The sequence below is a fragment of the Physeter macrocephalus genome, chromosome 11 (assembly GCF_002837175.3).
Source record: "Physeter macrocephalus isolate SW-GA chromosome 11, ASM283717v5, whole genome shotgun sequence".
Taxonomy (NCBI): Eukaryota; Metazoa; Chordata; class Mammalia; order Artiodactyla; family Physeteridae; genus Physeter; species Physeter macrocephalus.
In genome coordinates, this window is record NC_041224.1 from 181,644,681 (window position 1) to 181,654,932 (window position 10,252).

General features: G+C 50.3%; 1 pseudogene; it reads left to right on the forward strand.

The window, feature by feature from the left end:
• The first annotated feature begins 9,155 nt into the window (after positions 1–9,155).
• Positions 9,156–9,875, forward strand: LOC112066771 (deoxyuridine 5'-triphosphate nucleotidohydrolase, mitochondrial-like; annotated as a pseudogene).
• The last annotated feature ends 377 nt before the right edge of the window (positions 9,876–10,252 follow it).

Sequence of the window (10,252 nt, forward strand, 5' to 3'; positions counted from 1 at the left end):
CTGCTCTGATCTTTATGATTTCTTTCCTTCTACTGACTTTGGGTTTTCTTTGTTCTTCTTTCTCTAGTTGTTTTAAGTGTAGGGTTAGATTGTTTACTTGAGTTTTTTCTTGTTTCTTGAGGTGAGATTGAATTGCTATAAACTTCCCTCTTAGAACTGCTTTTGCTGTGTCCCATAGGTTTTGGGTCGTCGTGTTTTCATTGTCATTTGTTTCTATGTATGTTTTTATTTCTTCTTTGATTTCTTCAATGATCTCTTGGTTATTTAGAAGCACACTGATAGCCTCCATGTATTTGTGTTTTTTACAGTTTTTTCCTGTAATTGATTTCCAATCTCATAGCATAGCGATTAGAAAAGATGCTTGATATGATTTCAATTTTCTTAAATTTTCCAAGGCTTGATTTGTGACCCAAGATGTGGTCTATCCTGGAGAATGTTCCATGTGCACTTGAGAAGAAAATGTATTCTGCCACTTTTGGGTGGAATGTTCTATAAATATCAATTAGATCTATCTGGTCTATTGTGTCATTTAAAGCTTGTGTTTACTTATTTATTTTCTATTTGGATGATCTGTCCATTGGTGTAAGTGGGGTGTTAAAGTCCCCTAATATTATTGTGTTACTGTCAGTTTCTTCTTTCATGGTTGTTAGCATTTGCCTTATGTACTGAGGTGCTCCTATGTTGGGTGCATAAACATTTACAATTGTTATATCTTTTTCTTGGATTGATCCTTTGATCATTATGTAGTGTCCCTCCTTATCTCTTGTAACAGTCTTTATTTTAAAGTCTATTTTATCTGATACGAGTATCGCTACTCCAGCTTTCTTTTGATTTCCATTTGCATGAAATATCTTTTTACTTCCTTTCACTTTCAGTCTGTAAGTTTCCCTAGGTCTGAAGTGGGTCTCTTGTAGACAGAATGTATATGGGTCTGGTTTCTGTATCCATTCAGCCAGTCTGTGTGTTTTGGTTGAGGCATTTAATCCATTTACATTCAAGGTTATTATCGATATATATGTTCCTATTACCATTTTCTTAATTGTTTTGGGTTTGTCTTTGTGGGTCTTTTTCTCACTTGTGTTTCCCACTTAGAGAAGTTTCTTTAGCATTTGTTGTAAAGCTGGTTTGGTGGTGCTGAATTCTCTTAGCTTTTGTTTGTCTGAAAAGCTTTTGACTTCTCCATCGAATCTGAATGAGATCCTTGCTGGGTAGAGTTATCCTGGTTGTTGGTTTTTCTCTTTCATCACTTTAAGTATATCCTGTCACTCCCTTCTGGCCTGCAGAGTTTCTGCTGAAAAATCAGCTGATAACCTTCCCGGGATTACTTTTTATTTTATTTTTTGTTTTTCCCTTGCTTTTGTTTTTCCCTTGCTGCTTTTAATATTCTTTCTTTGAATTTAATTTTTGTTAGTTTGATTAATATGTGTCTTGGTGTGTTTTTCCTAGGGTTTATCCTGTATGGGATTCTCTGTGCTTCCTGGACTTCGGTGACTCTTTCCTTCCCCAAGTTAGGGAAGTTTTCAACTATAATCTCTTCAAATATTTTCTCAGACCCTTTCTTTTTCTCTTCTTCTTCTGGGACCCCTATAATTCAAATGTTGGTGCGTTTAGTGTTGTCCCAGAGGTCTCTAAGATTGTCTTCAATTCTTTTCGTTCTTTTTTCTTTATTCTGATCCTTGGCAGTTATTTCCACCATTTTGTCTTCCAGCTCACTTATTCATTCTTCTGCCTCTGTTATTCTGTTATTGATTCCTTCTAGTGTACTTTTCATTTCAGTTACTGTGTTGTTCATCTCTGCTTGTTCTTTAGTTCTTCTAGATCTTTGTTAAACATTCCTTATATTTTCTCAATCCATGCTTCCATTCTATTTCTGAGATTCTGGATCATTTTTACTATCATTACTCTGAATTCTTTTTCAGGTAGATTGCCTATTCCCTCTTCATTTATTTGGTCTTGTAGGTTTTTACCTTGCTCCTTCATCTGTGACATAATTTTTTGCCCTCTCATTTTTTTTTTTTTTTTTTTTAGTGGGATTGTGTTCCTGTTTTACTGGTTGTTTGGCCTGAGGCTTCCAACACTGGAATTTGTAGGCTATTGGATAGAGCTGGGTCTTGGTGTTGAGATGAGGAACTCTGTGAGACCTCGCTCCAATGAATATTCCCTGGGGTCAGAGGTTCTCTGTTAGTCCAGTGGTTCGGACTTGGAGCTCCCAACACAGGAGCTTCCGCCTGACCCCAGGCTCCCAAATCAAGATCCCGCAAGCCACGTGGGGTGGAAAAAAAAAAAGAGAGGGAGAACAATAACAAAGTAAAAAGTAAAATTAGACTAGGAAAGTAACAGATATGTTGGAAAGAATGTAAAAATAAAAATATAGATGAATCAACAACTGGAAGGTACATCAGTACCACAACAGTAAACGAGAGGAGGAGGGGAAAGACAAAAAAAAAAAAAAAAAAAAAGAGCTGGGGGGAAGGCCTTGGCTGTGGAAAGCAAGGCCTAAGCAGGGGTGAGGTTTGGGCGATGGGTGGGGCCAATGCTCAGGACCCACAGGGCTGGAAAAGGCCCTGGGGGCTGTGGGAGGTGGGGCTTAGGCTCAAGGAACAGAAGGGGCCCAGGTGTGCCCCCCAGCCATGGTCTCAGAGGGCAGGGACCTCACCTGGGAGCTCAGCAGGCTCCCCGTGGCCGACTGGGCGGGGCAATCGCCCTCCTCTCCCCTCCGCTCCTCCTGGACGGCCCCTGCCGCCTGGCTCTCCTGATCCCCCGGCCTCCCTCCTACGCCCCCAGGACCCAGGCGGCCTGGAAGGGGCTTTGGAGGCGGGGAAGCAGCTTGGGAGCTCAGCAGGCTCCCCGGCCGAGTGGGCCAGGCGATCGCCCTCCGCTCCTCTCCCGCTCTTCCTCTTCCCGGCGAGTCCCTCCCCCCTGCCTCTCCTGATCTCCCTGGCCTCAGGGGCACCTATCCTGTCTGGCCCCCACTTCTCCTCCCTCCTCGGTCCCCCTGCGTCCTACCAGTTCGCTCTGGGGTTCCTCCCGTCTCCTTGGGGGTCAGAGTCCCCCAGCAGCTGCCGGCAGGCGCCCTTGTTGTGGGGAGACGCTAACTCTGCGTCTGCCCACACAGCCATCCTGACTCCGCCTCCCTAAACATCTACCGTTTTAAAAGGCACAAGACACCAGCATTTTTAGAGATGAGTTCTACTTACCCTTCAATAGTCATGGAAGTCCCTTTTTTTCATCTGGAAAACTCCAAAATTCATGTTGTAAAAGTCAGCATTACACTAATGCTAAAATCCTATTTGAATAGTGAAGGAAAGAAAGTAACAAGGAATTTCATTTACAAATATTGATGTAAAAAGTTTCAAAGAAAATATTGGTGTATTGAATACAACCCAATGTGTTAAGAAAACAAGAAAATATGAACAAGCAGAATTTATTAAAAATGTAAGAACAGCTTAGCTTTAGGAAATTTATCAATAGTTTATTACACCAACAAATAAAGGAGAAAACCACAAAGTTTTTCGTCAAGAGATACCTAAAAGTCATTCACACAATTAAATATCCATTCTTTTTTTTAAATCTATGTAAAATAAGAAGAAATGTACCCGAATATGATTTTTGAAAACTGCCTATAAACATTGAAAATCTGCACCCACTCAAATCAGAAACAAGATGGGAATTCTCATTGTCGCAACTATTATGACGATTTGTTTGGCAATTCTACCTAATGAAACAAGTCAAGAGAATAAAATATGCACTATATCTATGGAAACAAAGAGGCAAAATTCTATTTATTGGAGGATAATATGATTACATACCCAGAACACTCAAGATACTCTATTTTAAAAATTACTAGAATTTACAAGAGAATTTTGTAAGATAACTGGACACAGGATAAACATACAAAATTCAGTAGCTGTTCTCTAAACTAGTATCTTAGGTCAGTTCCCTGGGCAACAGACTCTGAGACTCTGAAATCTACTTGCAGCAACACATGGCGTGAAGAAGCAAGGCAGCAGAACTGGGCGAAGGGGGACGTCGGCCTGTGGTGCCGCTGTAACGGAGGCCTCAGCCAATCCCACAGGAAGCTCTGAGCGTTGGTTGACGTGTCCCAAGCTGAGCCATGGAGACCAAGTCAAGGCATGCGGCCCTGGCAGGGATGAATGGTCTTGGGTGAGGCAGCTTCCCATGGCAGAGAGCAATTTCTAGAGGAGTCACAGGTGTGGTCCATTAGCAGGTCCGTCTGTCCTGAAGTGGTGTGAGCCCCTGACCACAGCAGTCACCGCAGTCCACACCTTGAGCAGCCCAGCCCTATGTGCTATGTACAGATCCCGAGCTTCTCTAAAGCTCTGCTCACCTGAAGGTTTCCCCTCACCTCTCCTTCAGGGCCAGACTCAGAGGTGGAGCTACAGTTTGTCCCACAAACCTTCCTCTTGCTATTCGCCAGGCAGTTGCCCACAGAATCCCGCCTGTGCATCTCACCTGTGACTTTCACCGTGACTGCTCCTGAGTGCAATATACCAGTCTCCATGCTCTGGTGGACTGCCGCTGGGTGGGCATGACCTTGTGATATAGTGGGTCAGACAGAATCCAGCTCATGTTAGTCAGTCCTGGCTGTGTGGTCAGCTGACGCCCCGTGGTTAGGCCCTCTGTCTCCACCAGGGCCAGTGGCAAGTCAGGAGCTGTTGCATGAATGGTATTCAATTCTGCCGTGTGGATGGCGGGCCCTTGCTCCAGAACCTTAGGGTCTACATTGATGAACCTCCTGGGGCTTATAAACTCCACACAGCATCCTTTCCCCCCACAAATACCTCTCATACTATAGGCATGAGACCTGCCCATTTGTACGGCCCAAGCACAGGGGCCACTTGTATCCAGCTTAGAATTTCTACAGGGTCTTTCCTGCTCCGGGACCCAGTCAAAGGTGGTGGCCTTCCATGTGCCTCAGTAAATGAGTCAGAGCAGGGCCCCCAAGTGTGGGATATGTGAGCTTCAGACCCAGAGAGGGCTCTGAGCATTGTCCCTCCTCCTCCTCAGTGGTGGCAGGTGCCGGATGCGGTGGTCTGTTCTTTGCTTCACAGAGGATGCTCCGGCATGCTGTAGACCACTGAAACCCTAAAAGGATACTGATGCGGTGGGCCCCTGAGTCCTGCACAGCTCAGGCGTCCTCCCCAGGCCTCCAGCACACTTGCCACTGCCTGCTCCTTCCGACGGATAACGCGGTCACTGACACCGTGGACCTCGCGAGAGTGTGAAGTTTGTCTGGATGGTTCAGGCCCTTCGGCTACGTGACGACAGAAGACAGGAGAGTTAGCGCAGCCCTGGGCAAGACTGCAATGCACACTGCTGTTCCTCCCACGTGAATGCAAACCTTCTCTGGTGGGGATGGAAAGGAATGTACTCACCAGATCAGTGGCCGGATGCCCTGTACCGGTGGGCACATTACTCTGCTCTGGCAGAGACGCCACATCCAGATGGGGCTGTGGTTCCAATTTCCACGTGGTTTCATTTGTCACCCTCCAGAACCCATCGGCTTATTCAGGGGGATTTCCGTGGGGATGTTGGGGGCCCCAGCCCGCATCCTTCAGGTCTTCAAGGGTGGTTCTCGTCTCTGCTGTTCCTCCCAGGAGCTGAGATTTGTCTTGGGGGGTGGGGGTCACTTCCAGAGGCTCCGAATTGCCTTTCCCTCCAAGGCACCAAAGGGTAGATTCTCCCCACAATGTTTACCCATTTCCAACCTTTTACACGTCTGAGATCTCCTTGTGAGCCCCAAACACCACTTGTTAGCTGGGCCTCTGCTCTACCAAGAAGGCCAAGACAAATCTGCCTCCCCAGCCCTGCAGATTAATCTCAGCTCAGATCCTGTGCCTGGAGATGTAGGGCTGCCTCCCTCACCACTGAGCCAGTTACCTGAATAACTGGCTGAGACCCCCCCGGGAAGGGCGGGGCAGCACGTCAAACACGAGTCTCCGCGTGGCCGGTCCTCCTCTCTGCCCCCTTCCCGTCCTCCAGCTGGGGCTGTTGGCGCTGAAAGCCAGCTCAGGCCTGGAAACCGGGCAGGGGGTCATGGCATCTCATGTGGGGAGGGGCTGCCCTCAGGAACGTCCCCTATTCACTCTTTACGATGGTCTGGAGTGCAGAGTGAATGACTAGTCGGTCCCTCGCGGACGTTGAGGGGAGCATCCACCTCCCTTGCTCTCTGCCGTCAGGATGCCCGGCTCCCACTGTGACTTTGCTGCCGGTTATGTACCTGAGCCAACCTTGCCTCTGACAAGTGGGTGCTGCCACCTGGTCTGTCTCACTTGGGGACCCCGTCAGCCCCGCTGCCAGCAGGGAGATGGTCCTGTGACAGCAGCTGCCACTGCCACCCCGGGCCTACAGAGGAGCCCCCCTGAGCTTCTCAGTGATGCTGGGGCCCCTCCCCAGCCCGGCCCTGCTGCTCTGGTAACTGGAGGGTCCAGTGCAGCCGAGCCCTTAGAACACGGGCCTCTGGTGGGCGTTCCAGCCTCAGGGAGCGCTGCCACTCAAGCCCTTTCCTTGCCTTTCTGGGGTTCTGGAGGTTCCCCACAGTCCTTGGTCCACAGCCCCCCAGCTCCATCCTCAAAGCCAGCAAAGGGGTCAAGTCCTTGCCACACTGCCGTCTCTCTGGTGCTCTGAGGCCGGGAAAGTTCCTCCGTGATGGCACCGGGCCACCTGGATAACCCGGGATCATGTCCCCATCTCCAGGTCCTTCCACGGAAGGGCGCCCGTTCACAGGATGCAGGGACTGGGCACGGACACCTTCGAGGAACAAGTTAGCACGCCTCCCAGGGGCCCTGCCCAGAGCTCAATCCTGCTTTCCGGGAGCATCCTCCCTTTTCTATAAACTCCTTCGTACCCAACTTCACACTCTGCCCGCCCCCCGCCTCGCCCAGCACCCTGGCGCAGCCCCGCACATGTCCCTGCCTTGTGCAGAGGCATGTTCTTAGGTCCTGCGGGTCCTCTGGGGCAGGCTCGCTTCCCCCAGCAGCAGCTAATACTGTGACTTAACATGTCATCGTCCCATGGGCAGCGCGGGGTGGGGGGGGAGGGGACAAGGCAGACCCCTTCAGGGAGGGCCGTGGGCTCTCTTGCAAGGCAGAGACCGCTGCATCATCAAGCAAAGTGTTGGAGATTGAGCCCCAGAAAGATATGTCAGGGTCCTAACCTTCCCCCCGGGGTCTCGGAATGTGACCTTACTTAGAGATGGGACCTTACAGCGGTGATCAAGTTAAAAAGAGGTCACCAGGGTGGCCCTGATCCACGATGACTGTGTCCCTATTAAAAGGGGACATCATTTGGAGACAGACACGCACACGGGGAGAGACCTGTGAAGACAGAGGCCGAGGTCAGAGTGACGCTTCTACGAGCCAAAAAGGCCAAGCCAGCGACAGCAGCAACCCCAGGCCTAGGAGAGAGACACGGAGCGAATTCTCCCGCACAGCCTGAGAAGGACCAGCCCTGCCGGCACCTTGACCTCGACTCCCAGCCCGCAGAACTGCGAGAGAATAAACGTCTGATGTCCCAGCCGCCTGGTCTGTCGGCAGGAGGGCTTGGGGGACCGGGGAGGGGCCTCCTGGGAAAACACCTGTGAGTGACCCAGAGCAGCAGGGCTGGGCCTGGAGAAGCTGCTCAGCGACACCGACACAACAGAGAGCTAGCCAGCCCCACAGCGATGGCCCTCCAGAAGTGTCCCACATCAGGGCCAGGGGCTGGGCCTTTGGACGCCCAAATCGGCCAGTCACTGGACACGGGCCCCTCCCAGGAGGCGTTGAAACCTCGGAGGAGGTGGCCTCCGTCTTCAATTGCCCTCCAACTGGCCGAGGGATGGGCAGCTGGTGGCCACCAGCAGGCACCTCGGTCCTGCGGGGCCTCCACGTGGCTCATCCCAGCATCCCGGGAACCAGTGACCAGCTGACACCGGCTGCGAAAGCCCTGACCTAGACAAGACTGGACAGGAGGGGCACGCGGTCTAGAGGAAGGGCCATCCACGTCACTAAAGGACAGAAAACAAGGCTGGAGGCACGGAGGGAAACACCAAGCTTCTGGATGAGCTGTGTTTCCGCAACTGAAGGCCAGTCCTTCCCAGACAAACCTGCAGAGGTATCGTCACTCCCACCCAACTCCTATTTTTTACTTTGAAGTTTAATTATAGAGAATGAATATGCAGTGATTGCCAGAACTTTCTGCAGAATGTTAAGGTTTGCATGAAGCTGTGCTAACCTACAGACTTTTTCCTCCTGGTAGAGGAAAAAGTGACCCGTCCCTTTGGGGTTGGGGGAGGGGAGGGCTCACTTCACAATAATGTTGTCACAGCCGACCAGACACAGGAAGGAGAACGCACTTAACCCTTCCCTCACACCGATAGGAAAACAAACGCAGAATGCTTTAAAGGACCAAAATGCAAAACAAAGAAGAAACATCTAATAGGAAAACAAATGGGGGACTTCCCTGGTGGTCCGGTGGTTAAGACTCCCTGCTTCCAATGCAGGGGGCGCGGGCTCGATCCCTGGTGGGGGAGCTAAGATCCCACGTGCCATAGGGCATGGCCAAAAAAAAAAAAAGAAAGAAAGAAAGAAAGAAAAACTGTTAAGACTCTGTTTGCATAATTTCAGGTGAGGGTGACACTTCCAAGCAAGACAGGTAAGTCCAACAACAAGAAAAGAGAAGACAAAAAGATTCAACCATATAAAAATTTTGAATCCTCTATGGCAAAATAAGACATATTAGTATTTTTAAAATATTTTTCTACTTAATATTTAATATTTCTATTTCATATGTTTTAATATTTTTCTATTTTCTATGCATGTTAAATGGAAAACTATCACATTCGTATATCTGAAATATACAGTATTGAGTCAAAAGACAAACGCCAGGACCTGTAGCTTTCCGAGCTGTCTTTCCGATGGCAACAGAAAACACGTGCGGCCCGTGGAAACGGGCGGTTTGATTCCGCGCCCGTACCGAGAGCTCCCACAAACCGAAGAGATGAGGGATAAGCCGAGGGTTCACAGAAGTGGAAACGTAAGCGTGGGTACAAAAAGATGCCCGCGCTCTCTAACAGTGAGGAGATGCAAATGAGAACAAAAAGCAAACGCGCCTCTCTTTTCCCCCTCCCCCCTCTCGCGCCCACGCTCGGCCCCGCCATGCCCGGCCCTCAAGAGGCACAAGTCATCTCCCCCGGCAAGCGGCCCGGCCTGCGGAGGAGCGCGGCGCGCCACCCCGCTTTGCCCGGCGCTCGGAGCGCGCCACCTTGCCGACCCCGGGGTCCGGGCGCCGCGGGCTACAGGACCTGCCCAGCGCCTGTGATTACCCAGTGCCACCTATGGAGAAAGCCCCTGTGAAAAGCGACACCCAGATAGCTCTTGCTTCTGGCTGCTGCGCGAGGGTAGCTCCGCGTTCTGGCTCGGCCGCAAAACACTTCATCGACGTAGGAGCTGCTGTCGCGGATGAAGACGACAGAGGGAATGTTGGAGTTGCACACCGACATAATTCTGGCAAAAGGAGAAGTCTGAAGTCAAAAAGCGTGACCGGGGGCTTCCCCGGTGGCGCAGTGGTCGAGGGTCCGCCTGCCGACGCGGGGGACGCGGGTTCGCGCCCCGGTCCGGGAGGATCCCACGTGCCGCGGAGCGGCTGGGCCCGTGAGCCGTGGCCGCTGAGCCTGCGCGTCCGGAGCCTGCGCTCCGCAACGGGAGAGGCCACAGCGGTGAGAGGACTGCGTAGCACACAAAAAAAAAAAAAAAAAAAAAAAAAAAAGCGTGACCGATTGCACAGCTCATTTGTGAATGGATTTTTTTACCCAGAAATAGAGGAAATTCAAGTTTTAGATGACACCGAAAAGTTTTGGTTCCACTGGAAATAATTAAAATTTATGCCAAGGACAGAAAATGAGAAAATGTAGTTTTTCCTTAAAAATAAAGTCTTTGCCTAACGTGAAAAAAAATCAAATACCAAAACAGTAAAAGGTCAGTCGTGTTGGTTTGCCGGCGCGGGGCGGAGCGGTGCTGCGGGATGCTGGCGTGTCCAAGCCTGGAAGCGGATGGGGACGGGGAACTGCTGGTCTCTGGCGGCAAAGCTGAGAAGCCACCGTCTGAGCGGTCTTCTTACCACCCCGCCCCAGCCCCCCGCTCTTCCTCTTATGAGGACATATGTACATGAATGTTTATTACAACGCTCTGTGCCGGCCAAACACGGAAACAAGCAGAATGTTTGCAAACCAGGGAGAGGCAGAATACATTCCAGT